The sequence below is a fragment of the Neolamprologus multifasciatus genome, chromosome 5 (genome assembly GCF_963576455.1).
Source record: "Neolamprologus multifasciatus chromosome 5, fNeoMul1.2, whole genome shotgun sequence".
Taxonomy (NCBI): Eukaryota; Metazoa; Chordata; class Actinopteri; order Cichliformes; family Cichlidae; genus Neolamprologus; species Neolamprologus multifasciatus.
In genome coordinates, this window is record NC_140443.1 from 34276747 (window position 1) to 34302422 (window position 25676).

At 40.5% G+C, this 25676-nt stretch overlaps 1 protein-coding gene, 1 non-coding gene and 1 pseudogene across 2 annotated transcripts in view; all 3 read left to right on the top strand.

The window, feature by feature from the left end:
- Positions 1-25676, top strand: part of cdk18 (cyclin dependent kinase 18) — a 637630-nt gene that overhangs the window by 539169 nt on the left and 72785 nt on the right. The gene's annotated exons all lie outside the window — the stretch shown is intronic.
- On the top strand, positions 2078-4204 carry LOC146519177 (general transcription factor II-I repeat domain-containing protein 2 pseudogene; annotated as a pseudogene).
- On the top strand, positions 13727-13809 carry trnal-uag (transfer RNA leucine (anticodon UAG)). The gene has a single exon. It is a non-coding gene; the product is annotated as a tRNA-Leu (tRNA).

A 25676-nucleotide genomic window follows, 5' to 3' on the forward strand; every position in this document is an offset into this window, starting at 1 on the left:
TTATGACTGTGTGTAAAGGTTAGATATAAAGCACTTCAACAGAAAAAGCATAGAAAAAGTTCTTGTATGAATAAGTGAATGAGGTAAGCTGTATAGAGCGCATTGAGTGCTCAGGTAGAGTAAAAAAGCGCTGTATAAGAACCAGTCCATTTACCATGGCTTTAAAGATGGAGAGAGAAGAGATAGAGAGAAGATTCAAAAGGTTTAATATGTTTATATGATATGTTTTGAGTTGAGCATTTACAAGAATACCATTATTGTTAGCTGTAAGGGATGTGCATTACCAACTAAAACTACACAACTGAAAATATAATATTATTATTATTAATATTATTATTAGACTATTTATATGTGTTTTGAAATTTGTGGTGCCACAAACGTGAACTGTTAACTTGGATGAAAGAGTTGGAGAATTCTCAACATAGAGAGGTTTTAATGCATTTATCCAAAACAGAAGAACATGTTTTGTTACTAATGTGAGAAAATTAGCACACATATGATATATTTTAATTGTACATAACGAGGCATGTTTTAAACCAGGTGTGTAAAGTACCAATGGAACAATAGATTCTCTTCAAGAAAACATCATCAGCGATTATGTCAAAGGAAGTACAGTTAGGAGTGCAGAGTCTGCTTACATCAGTAGATCACGTGTGATTTTGACCAGGGCTGTCTCTGAAAACCATACTGAAATTAAGTATTATTAAGGTGAGTGAGGTAAATCTGCATAGCAACACTTTTTCATACATTTTTGAAAGCAAAAGTAAACTAGCACTAGGACCATAATTATTTTCACTGAAAGCGTCTGCACTTGGTTTCTAAAGAACTGGAATTATCACGGCTGTTTTGAGGGGTAAAGGAACAAAGCCAGTGATTAGGTTTTCCCTAATCTGTGTTAATGCCAGTAAAAGGCAAGAAACTGAGAGGACAAACTGGATTTAACCACATGAGTGGGAAGTGGGTTAAAATAACAAGTAGGAAGTTTACATTTCTTAATAAATTCCGATATTTCCTCAACAATCAGGAGTTTAAGCTAGAAAGAAAAGAAGGGGGATCATTCAATATATTACCTAGAAGACTCAGCTGTTGATGAATATTACTATTAAAAATTTGTCAAGTTGTCAAACAATGTTGTTTATAGTAGAGAAAAGAGTCCAAGTATTCCTTTCACCAGACCTTATTAGTGTTGCATAATATTCAGGCTTATCTGTAGACACAGCATCCTTGCAGTGGTCAGTGTTGGGAAGGTTACTTTTAAAATGTATTCCATTACAGATTACAGATTACATGCCCCAAAATGTATTTTGTAACATATTCCGTTACGTTACTCAATGAGAGTAACGTATTCTGAATACTTTGGATTACTTAATATATTATCATGCTTTTTACAACTACATGAATGTACTATTGCTGTGATTTATCACTGTTACTGAAGACTACTCGCCATACCAATAGCAACTAGATTTTTAAGTCTTAACATAAATGAGTAACACTAGGGTGGACATTAGGTAAAGCTGCACATTTTGCAGCGATCTCGTATAGAAAACTATTCCGCGCGTATATAAAACAGGTCCACGGCTCCGAACCGTAGTAAAGGGACCTCTGACTAATACGGTGGGTTCTGTGTCGGGCTCGTAGCCGAAAACTAGCTTTACTTTGTTGTCTGGGTCAACTTTGCTAGCAAGAGACAGAGAGAGGCGTTGAAAGGCTGCTCCAACGGAACTTATTGTTTTTGGAGGAAAACACGAACACGGTGTACAGTCGAGTCTTAATAGCTTACTTACAACTGGGCTCGTCAGGCACTCTTCTTGGCTGCAGTGGTTATTATTATATTTACATGCTTCCAGCTCCCGTTTTTGCTCGATGACAGCTCGTACTTTTCCTTTTTCTCCCTCCCTCGCTCACAACACATAACGGGTATGACAGTCCATTCTCCCTGCAGCATTCTTTAGGGCTATGCCTGTAACACTCTGCCTATTGCCTTCATATTAAATAATTTTTGTGAATAATTTTTTAAAATATTTCTTCATGTCATTATGAGGTGACATGGGCCGCGAGATTGAGACACAGACATTAGAGCATAGGTGTCAAACTCTGGCCCGCGGGCCAAATTTGGCCCGCAGCCTAATTACATTTGGCCCGCGAGGCCATACCAAACTACTATTAGAGCTGGCCCGCCGGTCTTATACAGCGCATGTACTGCTAATATTACAAATCCTACAATGCTCTGTTGGCGTTTTGGCGCGTCAGTCAGGACAGGACCCATTAACGCCCTCTCCTCTGTTGACTGTAGTCATAGCAACCGTGCGAATACTGCCGCGCTACCTCTCCCAAAATGGCGAAAAGAAAGAACGAAAACAGGAGCTTTCTGGACAGGTGGGAGACAGAATATCTGTTTACCTATGTAAAAGATAGACCTGTTTGTCTTGTATGTGGAGCTCATGTGGCTATATCCAAGGAGTACAACATTAGACGACACTATGAAACGAAACACCAAGAGAAGTACAAGGACCTGGACATGACTCAAAGGCGCCGGAAAGCAGAAGAGATGAAAAGAAGTTTTGTTTCACAACAGACTATGTTTAAAAAAGCCATATTACAAAGTGAGGCTGCTGTAAAGGCTAGTTTTGTTGTGGCAGCAGAGATCGCAAAATCAGCCCGGCCCTTCAGTGAGGGAGAGTTTGTGAAAAGTTGTATGATGAAAGTTTGCGACGTTGTGTGCCCAGAGAAGAAGCAAGCATTTTCAAATGTTAGCCTGAGCAGAAACACAGTAGCTGATCGCACACGTGAACTTGCCAACAATCTAAATAACCAGCTGATGGAGAAGGGAAACAGTTTCGTTGCATTCTCCCTCGCTGCCCAGCTTTCAGTCTTCATCCGTGGTGTGGACTCAACTCTCTGTGTTACGGAAGAACTTTTAGGATTAAAATCAATGCACGGCACAACCACAGGGAAGGAAATATTTGAAGAGGTTTCCAAATGTCTAACTGAAATGAAGTTGCCATGGGAAAAACTTGTGGGGTTAACGACAGATGGTGCACCAGCGATGTGCGGTCAAAGGAGCGGACTGGTGGGCAGGGTACGGGAGAAGATGCGAGCGGAGAACTGTGCAGGTGAGCTGACTGTTTATCACTGCATCATACATCAAGAATCACTTTGTGGCAAAGCCCTAAAGATGGAACATGTTATGACCGCAGTAACACGAGTGGTTAACTTTATAAGAGCCAAAGGTCTGAATCACCGCCAATTCAAATCTTTTCTTGAGGAGTGTGGTTCGGAATACGGAGACGTGCCGTATCACACGGAGGTGAGGTGGTTAAGCCGAGGAAAAGTACTGAACAGATGTTTCGAGCTACGCGAGGAAATATTTCAGTTTCTGGAAAGCAAAGGGCAAGACACAGCTGAGCTCAGGGAGCAAGAGTTTCTGTGTGAGCTGGCCTTTATGTGTGATGTCACGAGCCATCTCGATGCGCTGAACCTGCAGCTTCAGGGACGGGGGCGTATCATCACAGATATGTACGCTGCAGTGAGGGCTTTTAAAACGAAATTGTGCCTGTGGCAGAATCAGATGCTACAAGGAAACCTGGGCCATTTTCCCTGCTGCCAAACGATGAACATGCAAATCTCTACTGCTGTGTTCCCATGTGCACAGTTTGCTGAAAAACTCTGTGTACTCAGTACTGAGTTTACCCGGCGGTTTGCCGACTTTGATGCCCAGAAATGTCGATTTGAACTGCTCAGTAATCCTTTTGCAGCTGACGTGGCAAAAGCACCAACAAACCTCCAAATGGAGCTGATTGAACTCCAGTGTAGTGACACGCTGAAATCAAAGTATGATGCTGTGGGCGCTTCACAATTTCCACATTTCATCCCTGACACAATGCCTGGGCTCCGCACCCACGCTGCTCAGATGCTCTCCATGTTCGGCAGCACTTACATATGTGAGCAACTATTCTCCTCAATGAAGATGGTTAAAACATCTCACAGGAGACGTCTGACCGATGAACACCTTCACTCGATCCTGAGGATTTCCTCAGCTCAGAGCCTGAGCCCAGATATTGAGGAACTAGCATCCAAGAAGAGATGCCAGGTATCTGGCTTGGACGCATCAGAGTAGATCAGTGTGTAGCAAACTGAGCTATAATTAACATTTTCTTTGTGCAATTTGTCTTGCTACTCCCAGACATGGGCTTGAATGGTTTCACGTTTAATCATATTTTTATTAGTTAAGTGGTTTATTATTGTTAATTTATTTTTACATTTATTATTAGCCTGGGGAAAAAGTTTACTGCTAAAATTTAATTCAGAAGGCTGCAAATACAATTTTTATTTAAGAAATGAATTCCAGTGATATGTTATTTAATTGGAATTTCAATTTTGCATGTGTGCAATATTAAGTTATATATTTTTATATAAGTTATATATCGTTCAGTATTAAGTGTTGCTTATTCCATATTCAGTTTTTCAGCAAAACTTATTTGAGTCTGTAAGAAAAGGTTCCTTGTTATATGTGGAGGAAGATTTTTTTCAATAAATATATTTCATATTAATGTTAGCCCGCGACCTTGTTCCAGTTTTGAATTTTGGCCCACTGTATACTTGAGTTTGACACCCCTGCATTAGAGCCTCTTAATGCGTGTTTTGTTTGGGTTTGTATTCCGTTACTCCCCAACACTGGCAGTGGTGCATGTGTTGATAATACATATCCTAATGAAAAACAAGACTAGCCTTTGTACAGAGGCGTTCTAAGGAGTAGTGATGTGTCGGTCGCGAACGAAACGGCTCTCAGAGCCGACTCTTTGAAGTGAGCGACGTGAGCCGTGGGTTTTTTTTCTTTCTCTCACCCTCTCCCGCACTTTTTTTCCGCTTCACTCCGCACGTGAGCCTTGTGCTTTACGCTGGGCAGAAGGGGGAGGGGCGGTAGTTACACTCAGCACAGTAGCACAGGAACAGAGCGGGAGGAAGAGAGAGAGAAAGAAAGCCAGGGACAACAACGTCACATTAGAAAGGTATAGTAATCATCCACAACTATTTTCAGTTGCAGATGATAAAGGATTCAGAAAGTTTATTCATGCAGGTCCATATGACAGAGAATATGCATCTTCTTTTTGTTTTCATATTTTAATTTATATTTAATTGTGTTGTGGTTTGCAGTGTTTTATGTTGTTTCACTTTAAATTTGTTTAAAAGAAAAAAGCTGAAAATTTAAATAGTTAAAAGTTGAACTGTGACTAGTTGGTTTTTGTATTATATGATTTATTTATTACATTTTATGTGGAGTGAATAAATAAAAGTATATTTAATGTATATTTAAAGTATATTTACGGCACGTACAAACTCCAAAACACGTAAAAACTCAGAAGCACGTACAAAACACAACGAAGTGCTCCAGGATGCTAGGTGCAGTGTTGAGCTTTTGTTACCTAGAGGCTACACAAGCCAGGAAGTACCAACAACCGGATTTGGTGTGTGGTAGTAACAGGTAAATGAATATTTTTTTTCATATTTCATATTCATTTTCATCATATATTTATATATAAGCATATATAAATAAAACCACATTTTTTTACATTAGTAATTCCTTTTCTGCATAATTTTATATTGTTGTTAATAATAAATTAATTAAAGCAACAAAACAACCTGAAGAGCCGGTTGGGAGCCGAAAGAGCCTCTTTTTAGTGAGCCGAACTGAAAGAGCCGGATCTCTAAAAAGAGCCAGAAATCACATCACTACTAAGCAGCAGCCCTTAGCTTTAAGTTGGTGTAATTTCTGGGTGAAACAGGGAGCAGAGTGAAAGAGAGTTATGTTTTCAGGGAGCAAAAGTATCCAGAATGCTGTGCAGTGCATCATTATAGAAGGATACCGGTTCATCGGGAAACATCTGTTAACTCCACCAGAGAAGGCAGTTCAATGTTCTTAATGTTGTGATATACAGTAGCGTCAGAATTATTTGATTTATATAATATTAAATTTACATCAAAAGATACCAGCTCATGGTCAGATAATAGGAAGGCCAGATGCTAAGGAGTAACATCAAAAATATGGCCTTTAGAGTAAGAAGGAAAATCAATAAACTGTAGACCCCTCGTAAAATAATTAGTGACAGTGGCCATATGTGCGTCCAAATCACCCAATAAAAGTTAGAGGAGGTAGAACAAACTGAATTAGCAGACTGAGAAAATGTATTTAAAAAGTCCTTATTCAACTTGTGCAAAGACTGTAGAGACAGTAGTGGGAGTAGGCCCAATGATTTGTGAGACAACAATACTGAGGCATGGTTTTAGATTGATGCTTTACACTTCTTTGAACAAACATTGTAGAGCATCATAAGACCACTACTGCGGCCAGATGCATGGGATTGACAGATGTAACCACACCTGACAGTTTAATTAAGCAACAGTTTGATTTAGCTGAAAATCACAGGTTGCTCCTGGGTCTAATGAAAAACAAACCTTATTGGTGAATGAATGGTGTTAAATAGGCTGACGGAGAACTTCAAAGATCAATTTCAAAGAGTAAAAAGTCAAGATGTGTGACCCCAAATTTTTGTCCATATAATGTATTTTTTTCTCATTTTTGGAGGCTGGTTGTTACAGCCAGCAAGGATCACCTAATGACTTCCTCATTACACCAGCCGCCAGGGCCGGCGAGCTTCGAGATTGCCGTGACCTTGGCAGAGGACCACCCGGTAGCACGGCTGGAACAACCGAGGGAGTAGCCAATGGTGGACCTGGGCTACACACACTCTATCCCACAAAACATTGGTATGTCTGGAGGCGTTGTTAAAGGCAGAGTGGGTGGCGGTTAGGTGCATGTATGGGCACATTCATAAATATTCCCTGGTGCTGGAGGACATGAAGTATGGGGCAGAACGCATAGACTGAAGGCTGTGGAAAGCTCACGGCTGACACACCCCTTGATTTTGGGAAAAGATTGACTCAGGTTTAGTAGATTAATGGGGCAGTGTGTTGGTGTGCGTTCACGACAGGTAGGGAGTCTGTGCTGGACTGATGTAGACTATGGGGAAGAGGTGGAAAAAAAACTAAATTAAAATTTCTTGGATCCTTTTTTACAATAGTGTCCAAAAAGGGTTAACAGGAGCGGAAGCAGTTTTTGTTGCTTCCCAGATATTAGCCATTTCAAGCTTTAGGGTCCCAGAAATCATTGCATTTGTAATTTGGAAAGAACGGTTTGGTGCTTAAATCAAACTTCTTCCATTCTCTCCATCTTCACAAACATTTCTGGCATTGTAAGCTTTCAGAGAGAGATTGTGTGGAGAAGTGCTGCATCATTTAAGCAAGACCCTCATACTGTCCAAAACTTATCTTTAATGGATGACATTCCTGTTTTCAGTGAGGGCAGTGTTCAGTAAATTCATTCAGAAAACACCTGTGTTAAAGCAAACCATCATTATGTGCTCTGCTCGGTCATATACAGGCAGTGTATTTATAATCACCATGAGGTTTTTGAGAACTTGCAACTTGACAGAGCTCTGAAGATCACCCTGCAATACTCAAGCTAAACTACTGTCTTCTCTATTATACTGATTGGAGGAGCTTTTGACTAAATAGCTTTTTTGTCTGTGGGAATGAGCCCTGACCCAGCTTTGAAACATTATTTTGTTTACAGCCAGAAAGGGAATGGTCTGGTGAATCTGTTTCAGAGTAATTGTCCTTTCCTTCACCTTAGGAGGGCTGCTCGGAGATAATCCTCTCCTTAGTGAAACGAGACCTAACACAACATCATTAATCTCATTACTAAGGCCATGTTGCTTGGTTGCCATTGAGTCCCACGCCCAATTATCAGATGCTACCCTGTCTTCGTGATGATGCTTATTCCCACATATCACTGACAACAATCTCCGCTGTCCCCTGACTGACTTTTCTTGAGTGGCAGTTATAGCACTCTGTATCTGTAGTCACAAACCCTCAGAGCTCTTGTGTCCATGCGTCCCCCCGTCATGTTGGTTGCGATCACAGCGCAAAGCCGATCATGACAGCAAGTGGTTTTGCCATTTCTTATCGCCTCACAGCAGGTCCACGTTGCCAGCAGAAAACAATATGCACGGATTTAAGCGTTTATTGTCAAGTTTGCTTCTGTCGTTAAAGAAGTACGACAATAAAAATTCATTAACACACTCTCAAATCTATGTAAATCTCTGCAGAGTTGTAATGAAGTCTTTGTGAATAACCTTGGAACAATGCATGTTCATAACTCACTGCTGTAATTCCCTCTATATATTTCATCAGGAAAACACTGAAAGAAGCTCTCATTGGAGACTGCCTCAACAGTTCACTTTATAACTGGTTTAGTTTTTATTCCCCACTGTGAGCTCTAAACAGAACATCACCTCCACTATTACACAGTAGTTTATTTGACTGGGAGAAATGTTTCATCACCAGCTGGATTAATTTGTCACTGTTCTACTTGAGATACAGTAGGGCTGGGCAATATATCGAGTTTTTATACGAGATATATTTTTATACGAGATATGAGATGTGACAGTATCGTTTATATCAATATAGTCTATGTTACATTATAATTACAGTTGTGGAACCGCAAGTTTGCCTCTCTTTCGTCCACTTTTGTCTCTACGCAACGTTACTCTGCCTCGCCTCTTTCCCCTATTGCTTCACCTGCAGGCAAAGACAAGATGGACACGGCAGCTATCAAAGAGGAGGTGGTTGATAAAAAGAAAACATTTGGAGATTAGATTAGATTAGAAAGATGCTACTCCTAAATTTCTATCTTGTTCAAAGAGAAGATATAAAACAAAGTTCTAAGCTAATCAACCTTAGTGTTCTCCTTTTTTTTTAAAAAAAGAATCGATAAAGAATTGAATCGTTAAACAGAATCGAAAATGGAATCGTGAAAATCTTATCAATACTAGGGGTGGGGGGAAAAATTGATACTGTGTAGTATCGTGATATTTTGCTTGCTAATAATGTATCGATACAGGGACAGCAGAAATCGATATTTTGTTACAAAAAAGGTTTTTGTGCTCTGACTTCAGAGCATGTTGATCCTTTTTCTGAGCAAGAATCCTGACATTCCTTCGCTGTCCAAATGTGTTTAACTTTTTTTATGGCAGCAATAAACATGACAGTTTACTTATTTTAATTTAAGACATGTTTTATTTTAATTAAGTTTAAAACTTTTTTATTTAATGTAAAATTATATTTTGTTTTAATTTACTTTCAAATTCTTCAGTTGCTGAAGGGGCTGCATAGTTTTCATAAACTGCATAGTTCAGAATAGCTCTAATTGTACCAGATGGTTGCGTTCAGTTAAGATGGACTAGACTGTAATACAAACCGTTTGTCAACAATAAAACTGAAATGAGAGAAAGACTGAGTGTGAGACTTTGATATTAGATAAAATGAATATTGATAAAGTTTACCTTTATGTACAGAATCTGAATATCGCAAAATATTTTTAAAAATTGCAATAATATCGTATCGTGCGTTAAGTATTGTGATAATGTCACAATGGGTGTAGCTCAGGTGGCAGAGCAGGTCACTAATCAGAAGGTCGGTGGTTCGATCCCAGGCTGCCTCCTGGCTGCATGCCAAATATCCTTGGGCAAGATACTAATCCCATGTTTGCCTACTGGTGGTGGTCAGAGGGCCCGGTGGCGCCTGTGTCCGGCAGCCTCGCCTCTGTCAGTGCGCCCCAGGGCAGCTGTGGCTACAATGTAGCTGCCAGCTGTGGCTACAATGTAGCTGCCATCACCAGTGGGTGGATGACTGAATGTAGTGTAAAGCGCTTTGGGGTCCTTAAGGATTAGAAAAGCGCTATACAAATGCAGGCCATTTAATATCGTATCGTGGGATGTATGGTGATTCCCACCTCTAATCAATACCCATCCCTATCTCTGACCTTAGCAAAGACTTTGTCTGATGATGTTAATGGTGATGTTCATTTTGTAAATGTTGTTCCCATTAGAGTCAAAAAGGGCAATGAAGCAGGAAATTATATGGATCTGTTATGGCTTCCAGTATCTTCAATCTGGTTAACTAAAGGATATTTTAGTGTAAGTATTAGTTTTGTTTAGTTGAAAAAGTGGTGTTGCCATCTCTCAGTGATTCACTCAGCAGAAGATTTTCCACTTGGGCATCTCGTGACGACAGCCTACGCTCAGCCTTTGACAGAAAGATAAAAATGTATGATGACTTGATGCGCCCTGAAGCAGCACTGACCTACCCGCATTTTGAATCAATTCATGACTGGCTTTACCGAGTGAGTCGTGACACTCGCACAGAGAAGGAACACACCCAGTTGTTCCCTGATGGTGCGCATTCTGAATGTCAGCTGGTTTACCTGGTTAAGCTGCGCCCATTACCGTTAATGGAGATCCCATTTAAGCATATTAACATGGACAAATCCCAAAGCAGTCTCACTGCGCACCATTTTTGCAAAGAGTGTGGCGCAGGTGCTGTTTCGGGTCATCTCTCAAATCAGATTCCCGAAAGAGATACTGACCAACAACAGAACATCATTCATATCTCGCACAGTAAAAATGCTGTACAAATCTTTGGGCATTAAATCTGTTCGGCCCAGCATCTGCAACACTCAGACTGATCGGTTGGTGGAGCAGCTGAATAAGACTTTAAAGCCCGTGATTCGTAAGTTCATTCACAAGGATGAACGCAATTCGGATCACTCGGGAGGTGCTTGAAGTGAATTACTGAAAATCACAGGGGTGTTGGAACTGATTAAAGAAAACCAGGGGTAAGGTCCAACCCCAGCTAAAAGTGAGATGCGTCCTGGATCTGAGAGCAAAGCTGCACACGATGGGGAGGTTGTCACAGGAAAATTTGCTCCAGGCCCAGGAACGGCAACAGCGCCTGTACAACAGAGGGGCTAGACTCAGGCAGGTTTCGCCAGGAAACAAAGTGCTTATTACTCCCGCCTATCAACTTAGTGTTATTCGCCAAGTGGCAAGGACCCTTCCTGGTCAAACGGCGGATGGGTGACATTGACTATGAGGTGGTACGGTTGACAGGGCAGGAGCCACACAGATATATCACCTCAAACTTCTTAAAGCATGGAGAGAAACTGAAAATGCCGAGAAATGCGCCGTATTTGATAGCTTGCTGCGAGACCGCACACTGAGCACATCTACTGCGGGTGTGGTGCCTGTTATCGACCCGGAGTTAGCAACATCCCCCAAAAACCCGAAGAGTAGAGTCCTGGCCCCTAGCCCTGCCAGTGTAGCAGAAATGATGAGGATGATGATGCAGCAGCAGCCGTTCTTCTCTGCGTGAGTAGCTTAATGTTGTTCGTGTGTAATTTACGTTGAGTAGGCTAACCACGTTATTACATTAATGCATGTAAGGTGAACTAGCAAACACCGTTGTAGTTACATGCGGCTGTCTTCTTGTTTGATGGCAGATACTCCCTTCACCCTGGCCAAAAAGGCTAAAATGACCAACGAAAAAGTGGAAAACAGTTAAACATGAGAGGTTTTTGGACAAAGTTTGTGTTCTCCATTCTTTAAGCACCGGTTTGAGCACCGTTTAAGCAGCGGCACCGTATCAAAAGTACCGGTTTGGCACCGGTATCGGATAAAACCTAAACGATACCCATCCCTAGTCCTGTATTATCTCCTGGGAAACTCATTCACCCTCTGCTCAGACCATGCGCAGAGGGTACCAACGCCTGGATCACCAAGTGGTATCTGGCTTTGCAGCCCTTTAACTTCAAGGTGGTTCATAGGCCAGGTGCACTAGTCTCAAAAACTCTGGATGCAACACAAGAACAAACTAATCAACATATTTGTTCTAGTTGTACCTTGAGGTGGCTGTTGTTGTAATTTGGTGTAACATAAATACAACTGAACTGAAATGAATTCTGGGATATTTGTACCACACCACGAGCCATAGTATTAGTAAGATGCTCATGAGTGCTCTAGAGTGCTCCAGCAGTAAACACAGTGAACAGGTCCAGATTAATGACTAACAGTAGTGGATGAGGCCTAGCAGATGCCAGCTACCTGTATTGGGACACCTGTCAAACAACAAAGCAACATCTCTTATTCAATTACTATCCAGGTGTATGAATTTAAAAAAAAAATACACCCCATTCAGAGTTTTTATGAGTTGGGGGGGGGGCTACACGATGAGATTTCACTAACCATTAGAAGTTCACCATTTATTGGAATTTTTGACCATTCTTCCAAAAGCTCATTCGTGAGGTTGAACAATGATATTGGAAAAGAAGACCTAGCTCGCAGTATCTGCTCTACTTCAATCCAAAGGTGTCCTATCCAGGTCTTGAAGTCAGGACTCTGTACAGGCCAGTCGAGTTCTTCCACACCAAAACGAACTCATCCGTGTTTTCATGGACCTTATTTTGTGCACTGGTACGCACTTATATTGGAACAGAAACTGACCAAAATGTTTTGATATGCAGGGATAACTAAGGGGCTGAGCTGCTTTACCTGCCATAGCAGATAATAGCAGTTAGGTGGAAAGAATGGAAAGTTGATTCCATATTTTCTTGGTTCCAAGCACATTCAGATTAATAAGTGACACCAAATAATTTCTGTAATAATAATAAGAAGAAGAGAAAGGTGTATGAATTATGCCTTACAATTTAAAAAGGACTGAATAAACACAGCAGATAGATGCGTTAATGATAACTTAACACATCTAAGCAAAAATTACTGTGTCAAAAGTTAATAATAATATTGTCTACTCAACGGTAAATATGAATTCGTCTGGTGTCACGACTGTTGGGTAACATGAAAAGCTGAGTTTCCAGTGATTGTCAGTGCAGACAGTGAGTTTGACAATATATTTTCTATGCACCATTTTTCCCAAACATCATTTAATATGCATATATTCATGATTTAATTGTGTAGCTCTGTAAACAGGCCATATATTATACATAAAGTACACACAGACTAACAAAATAAACATACATATAGAAATTCAAATGAAATACAGGTAAGTAAACCTAACACTCCACATAGTCACCTGGATTCTGTGTCATATGTGAACAGGTCATAGTGTTAATACTGGGATCCATGTGACACAACTGAAAGAGCCATGCACCACATCTCATGCAATGAAGGGGCTCTGCAAACTGAACCTTGACATTAGGTCATGTCTTTTATTCAGAAACTCTGACCCATGTGTGTAAATATTTAGGAGGCCTGGTGACATAATGTGTATGTACTGAAGCCAGGCTTTTAAAATGAAGTCTGAGGAATCATCATAAAGACGCCTGTGCTCACATATCAGTTTTCACATCATATCTTAAAGATTAGTGGTGCGTCACAGTCCCTTTCCCTGGATTTTGAGGCAAAAACTGAAATGATCATCATTGGTTTATGAAGTCCACAATAACATCACAGAACAGATCATTAATCTGATTCAGTACAAATACTGTGAATATATTATATCACCAATTACAACCAGTGACATTACTGGTTAGAGCAATCATTTTGGCAATCTTTGAAACAGTAACACTTGTGTTATATTGCACAATGGATGTACTGGAACTACTGCAGGACTACATGAATGGAAGGAGCACTGATGAGCAAGCAGATTTCTGCACATCAACATTCACGATGTGCTTTGCATTTACTGTGCATGGTTAACACTGTGAAGTCAGTGTCAGTGATGAATCTTGGCAATCAGAGGACAAAGCAAATAATCTCTGTAAAACACTGGTGTAGAATTAGGACTCGGAGCTCGGTGCTACAGGTCAACATCACGTGTCAGAATGGCTGAGTGGTCAAAGGTGCTGTGTTTAGGCTGCAGTCTTCTCTGGAGGCGTGGGTTCAAATCCCACTCCTGACAGGAAATTTCTGCTGCTATGTTAACTCAATTTCCCCCTGGGATTAATAAAGCTTGTCTCATCATCAGTAACTTAGTCCTCAGAATACTCAATTTAAGCGTGCAAACGAAAACACATTTGCAAGTGTATTGTAATTTATACAGGCAATGTTCCCTGCAATGGGCTTATGCACTATTTCATACTGATTGTAAAGAAAAGATGAGACAGGAACGTCACACAGAGTTTTTGAAGTCTTTGAACTTTTAGTATATATCGAGTATGTGAACTTTTTTCTCTTTTTTTGGAGACAGAATTAGTGATTAGGTTGGAGAGTAGAGTGTTGCTGCATCCATATAAACTATGAGGTTGCACTGCACAGTATGTACTCGGACAGTGTGTAACAGAGAGCAAGCCGTATTGTCAGAGAACTCCATTAAAAATGCTCCAAAAGGCACCAACAGCATGAAAAAGGCAGAGAGGTCCAGGTCAGTGAATTGAGAGGCACAAATTGTCAGCACAGAGACTGTCTGTAACTTAGCCACAACTTTAGGATGTGTAATAAAAAGGAAAAAAGATATCTCCTCATTTTATAAATTTGTATCTTTTGTGAGGACAAACCAATTGTTTCATAACGATGAGCTTTGTGTGTCACTTTGTTGGTCTGAAAGTGTCTCCATAAGTGTTTGCCAAATAAGGAATGTATGCTGATGAATTCATTCTAATCACTGTGTAAATGTTTGCCACACAGTAACAGATTTAAAGCTGCACTCGTCCAATTATTCACGTGTTTGTTCAGAATAAATTACATTAAGTCACAAAAGTTTTAATTAAACCCTGCAACCAGGTAGCCTTCCTCTAAACATCACCACGGTTTTCCTTTAAAGAGTATGATTTTACTTAACACCGTTTTCTCTGAAATCACCTGCCCATCGTTGACAGTTTAATGAATCCATGAAATGTATTTAAAATTTTGTTTGTCTTTATGATATAAATATGTTAACTATGAAACCTCCTTTCATCGAGGGATGATAAATGCATTTAATGCTATCACATCTGTTTATGCGCAGCACTGTGTTTTCCCATATGGAAAAGATATATATATAAATCTTATAAAGTTTGTATCTGTCTTGTGTGAAACTTGTATGAAAAGCATACAAGAGTGAAAACAGATATACGATCCCTTGAAAAATTATATAATGAAACTTGTATGTTTTGGATACTTACTAAAACAATATATGAAAGTAATGAGAAAGAGGCCACTTTCATGAGTAAATCATATAAGTTTTTAATATATCTTTTCCATATGGGTTGCTTGAATCAACCTTAAATTAACCTTTGATGTCGAGCGGTCAATGTAGATAATCAATGAAATAGAAGAAAGAGAATCTTTAACAGCGTATAAACTCTTGACAGTCCCAGAGGTACTAGCCCAATTTCTAAATCACTTTTAAAAAAAGAAGCTGCCTGCTGAGTTGTTTGGGTTGTACTCATGCCACGTAGCAATAACAAGGAGCCGATGTGAAGATCTGCACACATCAGAAAATTCAACTTGGGAAGGGCAGCACTAGGATACTCGCAAAACAGAAGCTGCTCCAATGCAATAATTAGGGCCGCATTAATTAAAATTTTCATACTACCACTCCACCAAATGCTTTTGTGCGACTTAAAAATAGTGTCTCATAATAAAAGACGAAACAGAATTATCTCTCAGTTCTGTAGTTAACTGGATGGAGCTTTGTAGTGTACTCCAGCTCACTCTTTTGATTTCATGGTCAGGCGGAAACTTTAACAATTTTAAAATATGTTTGTACTGTTAGGTCATCACCCAGTCGCAGAGAAGAGTTGAAGTTGAAGTGAAACCGAGTGCCAAAAAGAAAGAAAAATATCATCCACGTCAAGTAAAAGGCAGTTGGAATTTTGGAGAACTGCATTGGAGCACATCCTTATCCTTACACTGACAGACAGAATCACAGAATCATAAATTAAGCATTGTGTTGTTTGTTTTTTCCTGCTGAAGTAGACAGTACTGGCTTTTGAAACCAAGGATCTGTTCATTCTTTTCTACATAAGGCTGAACCGATGCATTTGTGTTAAGTATATCATTTTATAACTCTTGGTAAAGCAATAATATTTGTGAGATGTATTTGGTTTTACAACAATTCAATTCAATTCAATTTTATTCAATTTTATTTTTAAGCTCGGGTCAAGTGCACTTTTTCAGCAGGACAATGATCCAAAACACTCAGAGAAGTCCAACATTTTGGAGTGACTTAATCAGACTTCAATTCAATTCAATTCAATTTTATTTATATAGCGCCAAATCACAACAAAAGTTGCCTCAAGGCGCTTCATAGATACAGAGAAAAACCCAACAATCATATGACCCCCTATGAACAAGCACTTTGGCGACAGTGGGAAGAAACCTCCAACAGAACCAGGCTCAGGGAGGGGCGGGGCCATCTGCTGCGACTGGTTGGGGTGAGAGAAGGAAGACAGGATAAAGACATGCTGTGGAAGAGAGACAGAGATTAATAACAGATATGATTCAATGCAGAGAGGTCTGTTAATACATAGTGAGTGAGAAAGGTGACTGGAAAGGAAAAACTCAATGCATCATGGGAATCCCCCGGCAGCCTACGTCTATTGCAGCATAACTAAGGGAGGATTCAGGGTCACCTGGTCCAGCCCTAACTATATGCTTTAGCAAAAAGGAAAGTTTTAAGCCTAATCTTAAAAGTAGAGATAGTGTCTGTCTCCCGAATCCAAACAACAGCTAGGCAAGTTAGGTAAGCTAAGTAGAGCTAAGTACTAGCTTGTTTGTGTTGCCCACTTATTCATGCATTTATTCCAACTGCAGTGGCAGCAGACTAATCACTCTAGTCCAGAAGTCTCTTCACTCACAGCCTCCAGCTCCATCCTAAGGGATCCTCAGGTAAGATGAAATATGCAGTATGATGTCTGCAGCTTTTTCAGTGTCTCCTGCTCATCAGTCTGGAATACCTCCACAGGGACACATCTGAGTGACATCTCGATCAGGTGCCTGAACCACATCAGCAAGAGCAGCTATTTAGACTTCCTCTGACATACTGTCAGAAGAACCTAAAAAATCGGACGCTGCTTGCACCATAAAACCCCTCTTAGCTACAGCATGTAGCATTATACTTTTAAATTGTAAACTGAAAAAAATATTTAGATACCACACAAATGAAGCAAATAAAATCTGGTTATAATGTTTTCAATCATCAGTGGTTTGTCAGCAAGGCCACAAGTTCCTGTCAAGAAGTCTAAGGAGCTTGAAGTCTAAGGGGGAGGGGTCCTTTGACCTCAGTAAAACACATGATAGCGTGGGGCTAGATTTCACAATGGGTTCACCCAAAACCTTGGCTTATTGTGACCCACACTCATTTTCACACCTTGGCTCGTGTGATTAGGATTATGGTTTTCTTATATCCCGCATCAGTGATTTTAAAAATTTGAATGTAAGGTAGACCAACATTTTGAGACTTTTTATTATTATTGTTATTGTTAAGGGCAGCACAGTGGCACAGTGGCTAGCACTGTTTCCAGAGAATAAAATACCTTGTTGTACCTTTAGAGTTACAATATTTTGATGCTAGGAAGCAACCCCCATAACATTATGAACAATTTGTCCTCAAAGCTAATGTGCTAAAAGCAGGAAAATCTGGTGATTTGAGCAAACTGATCAGAGCATTTCCAAAACTCCATTTCTTGTGAGGTGTTCCAAGTCTGCAGTGGTCAATATCTATCAAAAGTGGTCCAAATAAGAAAGAGCAACAGGGTCATGGGCAACCAAGTGATGCACATGGGGAGCAAAGGCTGGCTCATGTGGTCTGATCCAACAGACCAGGTGTAGCTCAAATGTCTCAAAACGGTTAGTGGTGGTTCTCGTAGAAAGATATTGGAATCCACAGTTGGTCACAATTTGTTGCATGCATAAGGTGCTGCAAAGTTAGAGACTAACCTGATCCCATGCTGACCCCTCTCCACCCTCAAAAGCACCAACGATGGGCATTTTCACATCAGAACTGGGCCACGAACCAATGGAAGATGGTGACCTGGGCTGATGACTCATGTTTCTTACCGGGAGACACCAAAATGCACTATGGGACGAATGCAAGTCAGCAAAGGTACAATGTTCTCCTGGGAAACCTTGGGTCCTGCCATGTATACCCTTTAATAGCAACATTATTCCATGTAACCTTGTTAAGCAGGATAATGCACCCTGGCACATTCTAAAGTAAAAATGGTTTTAGGAGAACAACAATGAGTCTGATTGGCCTCCAAATTCATTAGCTGTCTGTGGAAAGTGCTGGACATACAAGTCCAATCCATGGAGTGCCACTGCAGTACTCACACACTGGAGTGTGTAATGGTACTTTAATAGGCACAGAGTTACTTTGAGAGTCAGTAATTAGCCCCAGAACACCCTGTATTTGTACCATAAGATGTTGATTATGAAATCAACAAACAAAACTTGGTTTCACAGGCAGCACTTCGAGTATCTGTACTGTATACTTCAAAATTCACATCATCCAAATTCAAGGTCAAAACTGCTATCCACAGCCTTTCTGTTGCAGTATACGCTTTTCTTTTTGGATCTGATGTCTTTATTTGTCAGCATGTTATTTGTTTGTCTATGAGTAGGAGGTGTTTGATGTTATATCAGAGCTGCTAAATCAGAGCCTCTACTGGAAGTCCGTGTGTGGCACGGCATTGGTTGAAATCCTTTATGCTGATATAATGGACTCGCCGCTTTTAGAAAAACATATGCTCAAAAGATGTTAACCAATCGATACATTAGTTCCGTGACCTCAAAGAGATCTGATATCCAGGCAGAAATTACAAACATAATTCATTATGAATTATTCAGATGATAATGAGCAGTGCTCTGTGACCACTCACCAAGCAAATCAAATTATACAACAAATGCGGGGGAAGAAAGCTCCTTCAGCAAATATGATTACAGTACTGTGATAGCTCTAATGTGTTTTGTTTGTCACAGATGTGTACAGATGGAAAAGCAGCGATCACACACGATAGCACATCAGTAAGTTGGTCAAAAGCAGGGCCTGCAGTAAGTACCATTCATCTAGCTTTGGAGTATGATTGTTTGAAAGTCTGAAATTTCATGACCCAGTTCCCATACAGGTTTTTCAGAAGTGGCATCAAATGAAACTGTTCACAGGGTGATCATGTGGTGTTAGCAGAAACATCAATGATTCGCCTCACATCAAACACATCATTCATATCAGCACTAACACGGACAATGGCGGGAAATCAATTGTGTGGTTGCGTTTTCTGTATGTGCTTCTACAGTTTGTGTGTGTTTTGGAGGAAAATCAATGCCTGAAAAAAGAAAAAAATTACAGACCGTAATGTTTTCGAACCCTGTCAGTCCTCTTCCCTGCAGCCAGGACAGCTCATCACTTCATCACACCATCGGCTGTTTCTGCACAATAACAAGAATGCTATTAACATATATGGAAATGCTGCATGATAACAGGAAGCTTCCCCTTCCCTCATGCCCGCTGTATGCACCCGTCTGTGTGTGTGTGCCTGAGTGTGTGTTTTTGCATGCTTGCCCGCTGTGTGCACTCGGATTCTCTGTTCAGAGGGAATTGCTCGCTTTGATGTTCTCTGATGCAGGCAAGTGCTGATACCCCTATTAGCTTGCATGGAGCTGACGCAAGCTACACTCGTGGTCGTCTCCAAAAAACTGGTTCATTTCAATGCAAAGCAGAGCAAGATAGAAATGAGCTACATTCAAGAGCAGCCCGGGGATGTCAGCACAAAGAGACAAAGCCGCACACTTTATTTAGGAAGATAAGACTCTGGAATTAACATGGTGATAATGATGAAGATAGCCGCCTTCTTACGACACAGCTAAAGGGGCTGAGATGAATCAGAGAGGTGTGGCTTGTGGTGATTGGTGGGTTGGAGGTGAGGAGATAGGAGCTAAGGCAAAGAAAGAGAGAAGGACAGGAAAGACAGCTATAGATGGGAGTTGGGTACAGCACAGAGCATTTTCCAAATACATATTCTTTTTATCGTAAATTTGGAACACATAGCCATGGAAGCCATGGAAATACTGGCCAGTCCCATTTTAGAGACCCGGAAGGCTACATTAGGAAGTTAGTGAGGCAGGTTTGTCATCCAGGAGACCATGATTCAAATCTTTGTGTTCCTTATTTGAAGCCTCAGGAAGTTAAATAGGCCGGCAGGTTTTGCTTTGTTGGGCTGTGACTGACCTTGACTGAAAAACACCAATGATGTTTGTACAGCCTGCATGCTCACTGCATGAGATGTAATACTCTCTGTTTTTGGTGTCACAAACTACTGCTTTGAGCAGTCATTTATTCAACTTTATTCATGGTCATTGGGGATCACCTAATCAGTTGGGTTATCTCTCAGTTTTTACCTTTCAATAAAAACAACCTTTACACAGCTGTAATCTGTGTAATCTGTAATCTCCCTGGACTGGTGATGGCACCAGAAGGTACAAAACTTCAAGGCTGACTATGCTAGAGAAAAACAGGGCTGGTATTAGGAAATGCGCTCTCTTTCCCCTTTCTTTAACAGTAAAGGATAGACAACAACCTAGAGATGGCTGCCATGGTGAAGTGGGAAGGGTCTTTAAGTCTGACGTCACCAGCTGTTTCTAGGTCCAAATTCTGCTCCAGGTCCCAAAGTCAAACAAACACTGTGTCATCACTGAGAGTTAAAACTGTCTAAATTCTTTCATCTTTAATAAAATGATCAGTGTGGCTGCTCTACCAGGTGTAACACTAAAGTTTAACATCCAGGTGTGACAGGTGAGACCTGAGTCTGGGAACCGCCCCAGATTTTTGCCCCTTTCAAAAGCTCAGGTGTGGGCAATTGGCTATTCTCTAGCAAACCTGAAGCTGTGAGTGCTTGGTCCAAGCTGGGCGAGCTGCTGCTTTGCCAAGTGGATTTCTGGCTGCGGGTAAAAGGACCCGACACATCAGTGTGTTTTAATTTGTTTTAAACTGGTGTAATTCGACAGACTGTGACTGCTGTCACGGCTGTCGTTTTTGTTTCTTGTTTTATTTTTCTGTATCAGTAGGCACTGCAGATATTGATGGTTTTCAGTGTTTTATCTTTTTTTTATATGTGTGTGTATATATATTGCTGCAGACGGTGAATGCGCTGTGTGGAAAACCTTTTTTTTTTTTTTAATGTCCTGCTGCGTTTTGCAGCACCGCGGTGGGCCCGAGTGAAGACGGCACTGAAGGTTTGCTCTCTTTTTCTATCCGGTTGTTAAGTCCGACGTCACTAGCCGTGTCTGGGCCTAAACTCCGCTGCAGGTCCATATATCAAACGATCACTATGGCATTACTGAGAGTTGAAAAACTGTCTAAAGTCTTTCATCTTTAATAAAATGATCAGCGTTCTGCTCTACCAAGTGTAACAATTGAGTTCAACATCCAGGCATCCATGAAAACGGAATTTATGACATTTAATGGAGTTAGAAGTTAGCAGGAAGTTAGCTCGCTAGCTTCTATCTAAATACAATATAGCATGTCCTGACTGCAGGGTTTTGGAAACAAATTCAAACATACAGCTCTGTTATCACTTCCAACATAAATGAAGACAGAAAACTAAACAGCAGTGATGTCTGTAGGGTTGCTGAAGTTTGGCTAGCTGGTATATAAAGATGTGCTACGTGACCGCTAGCGACACAGCTATGTTAGCATATAAACAAGCTAACTTTTTTTCCACTCGATAAAAGTTAACGCGAGTGTTCTCGGTGGTCAGGAACAAATGTGATCGCATGGCAGGATGCTGTAAAAGGACCAAACTTCAGTCAGGAGAACAACTGAGATAATCCATCCACAATACGAGGTTAGTCATTCATATACTGCTGCATGGGCTGGGCTGTAGCTACATCCTAAGGTTTTAAAAACTGAGCTTTAAAATTAATAGTGGTAATAAAAACTGAGAGAGGCCGACAGTGATCACTGTTTTTTTTAGGGGTTTGTTCAGATTAAATAGAACAAGATACAAAGCATTAAAACATTTTAAAAGCACAACAGCTGGAAGCAGGGTCAAACGCTTAAAATCGCTTAAAAACTGGATTACAGGGAGATATTCACAAGGTGCAGTAGATGAAACGTGGGGTCTAAAGGCTTTCCTCCAAAATAATAATAATAATATATAAATATATTTTAAAATGTATTTTAAAATGTATTTTAGCATATATATTTTTTGGCCATTTTTTGTATATTTTGAAATATATTTTTTTACCGTATGGGTCCTGAGTGAAGAAAGAAAGAAAAGACAGCAAGTTTTAACATGAACCTTTAACTGCTATAATAAATTTAAGATAATGCACTTAGTACATACTTGTCTTCTCTCTCATAAAATGAACCCAACAAGTCCCATAGGTTCACGTGATCTCCTTCGTTTTGTTAAATAAGTAGTCTCTTTTTTTTTTTTTTTGCTCCAGTTTCCTATTTGTCTTCCTCCCCACAGTAAAAGCCTTCATCAAGCAAAGGCAAGTGTTGACCTTCTACTCACCCTATTCTTTCCGATGCCTTCCTATTGATGATGCCACACGTGTAACCACTAAGCTGCAGCAGAAAAACTTTAGAGTGAAGAGAAATAATCGGGCAGAGGGGGAAACAGCCTCCAGAAAATAAATGGATAGACTTTGAACTTGCAACTCAGCAAGTTTTGTCTGTCAGAAGTAAGCCCAGAGTTCCTTCCTATAATAATATATATATATATATATATATATTTTTTTAAACATACTGTCAAGTTAGATTTCATGGACTAATCCAGCTTGACAGCAAACTTAGTGTGATGAGAAGTTCAGATGCTTGAAGCCAACTGAAGAACAATAAGACAAAAAAAGGGGTGACTTTCAAAGTTTTTTTATTGTTTTGCTTTTTTGCTAAATGAACAGCAAAAATGTCCAGAAAAAAACAGTGGCAGTGGAGTGAGATGGGAAGTGTATTAAAGCTCAGACAATTGCACTGGTGTAACCTTTCTTTTGCATGTTGGGGAAAGGTTACCGGGGATTGCTTTGGGGATTGCAGGAAGCACAGAAGCAGAGGCAAACACCTTCAAAATACGTGGCACAACCCAGCAGAAAGATTAAGCTGTAGCAAAAATCGATGTAATAAACCAAGACGTAATATTGCAATGTAAAGCTGGGACTGAGAAGACTTGCTTGCTCTTGTCTGTCATTTCACAATGTGTCATCTACGACTGCCAGTGCTCGCAGTCATTTAAACTCGGCAGAGATTTAAAAGGCCGGACGTGCAGCAACTGATAACAGCTGTTATCAGTTCAAACTGCTAGAGGGTGAAATGTTAAATCTGAAAACCAGCACCTTCTGTGTGGAGATTAAGAGCTACTTTGCTTGAATTTACTTTTAAAAGCGACGTTGATTCAGCATTATTAAACCCAGAGATAAAGCACGATGAGTGTAATGTGTGTGGCGTGTTGTTTCCCATTCAAGAGATCGGGTTTTATATTTCCCACGATACGCATTTTCAATCTTTATGTGCAAATTTTTCCCATTAATGATCATGTAGAGATAGTAAACCAACGAGGGTTGTTATACATTTAATTTGACTAAACATGAGAACCCCGTGTTTTACAAACTGCTCTAAGGCAGCTGGCGCTAAACTGGTTCTCTCTGCCAAGATCCTTCAACATACAAAGCCCACCAAAACACACACACACACACACACATCCTGCCCCCAGATTCAACTTTCAAGGGCTTAATGGGAAACCTGATTTTCAAGCGGTGCCAAAGGCACGTCGCCCCGACTAAACTAACTCCTCCCGCTTGGGGAAAAACAGGAAGGGTGAGAGGAGGACGCACGAAGAGTTCAGAGAAGGATAAATGAATGCAAATGCAAAATATAAGATCCAGGCAAGAATGTGCTAATGGATACTAAGATTAGTTTATGAAGATTTCTAGGTCATATCTGAAATAAATGGCATGTATTTAGCACAGGAGCGGAGGAAAACAAGCGACTGTCATGTAATGTGTAGGAGTCACAGTGCAATCAGTCACCTGGGTTTTTAACATTTACATGCGTTTATGGGTAGAAATGAGGAAAACTGAGCTTGAATGCAAGTGTTTGATTTCAAAAACATGCGTTTATTTGGATGAGAAATTAATTTTGCTGTGAAAGTAACCAGCATAGGTTCAGGCTCTGATGCAGCGGTAAGCATCGTTGCCTTGAAACAAGAAGTTTCTGGGGCTCCTTGAATCTTTTATGTGTGAAGTTTCAAATCTGTGGTCTTCTTTGATCCACTGTTCCTAGCAATCATTAACCAGCCATCTCAAGGTGCTTCACTTTGCAAGGTAAAGACCTTCTATTATTAAACAGAAAACACCTATTGCCTATGAGCAAGCACTTGAAAACAGTGTAGAGATGTCATGGTCTGCAAGGGCAGACCGTGTGGAGAGTGTTTGGTGGACCCAAAACTTTTGCTAAGCTCAAAGCGAGCCTTTAATCAGGGCTGATACAGAAGGCAAAATAACAAACCATAAACTATGGAAATGACAAAACTAAGAACCTAAACTGGGAGTAACTAAAGGCTATGAACGAAGACCAGGACTGAACTATGACAAAGTACTGTGGACAGACTATAAACACGACATGAAAAACTGTGAACAAGATCTCGGTACTGGCACACAAAGGTTCAGGGAAACATGACTGGAGAAAGTGACTATGAACATGTCCAATACCGACTCTTGCAGGCTAGAATCCTGCCGTGCAGCTAGAAATAACAGGGTGCATGAACAGACGACACGACACAGACACAAAGACACACTGGGCTTAAATACACTGAGGAAGTCATCAAGGAATTAGAGACAGAAGGGGCACACAGCTGGGAGGAATAAGACCTAATGAGACGGGGGAACAAAGCTAGAAACACTGACATAAGACAGGAACATGAACCTTCAGAGTAAAACAGGAAACAAGACAACACTAAACAAAGACGCAGACACGACACTGAGAGACAGACTAGACACTGAACTAAACCTGCAATAAACATGAGAACAAAACCCACCTAAACAAGAATAACTGAAACATAGATTCATCCTCATCATCATCATCATCATCATAAGAAAAGAATCCAAAATGCAAAAAAACACCAAAACATAACAACTCAAAATACAGGGGCTGTGTCCCAATTCAGGGTCTGCTGCCTTAAAGTACGCAGCCTCAACGATCCTCAAGGGCCGCGTACTTAAAGACTGCTAAGGCCAAAAGTGCGAGGCTTGTGAAATGGGACGTCTAGCCTCCGTTGCGTTGCCCAGGTTGCCTAGCAACCATAATACTAACAGCTGGAAACGTTTCATACAGCTTTGTTTGAGAGAAATGAAGGAGAAAATCTTTTGTTCATTTGTTTGTTTGTTTCTACATGAGCTTTGATCATTCTCTGATTAAGCTCAGCTATTGAACGGCGTATATTTTAAAGTAAAGGCTTTAAAACCAAGTTAGTACAAACGTCACTAATGTCACATAACTTTGCCGACATGTGGCCAACAGTAATGTTTTAATGTTCTTCGTTATTAAACATTTGCACATAAATAAGTGACATAATATTCAGTACTTACTTAAAGTTCACTCTTCGGGCGCCCCTCACCTGCTGTTTTTTTTCGTCAAAATTATCCACACCCACCGCCGCGCTATGCATTCTGGGATATGTTGAGCCACGAAGTCTACACCGCCACGTCCTTAAAATTCAGGGAAATGAAGGACGCATTTGAGGGACGCATTTTGAGCAGCCTTCGAATTGGGACAGCCTTTGTCGCGTCGCGGTGACGTAATCGGCCTTAAAATACGGGCTTTTAGGCTGCAGATCCTGAATTGGAATACAG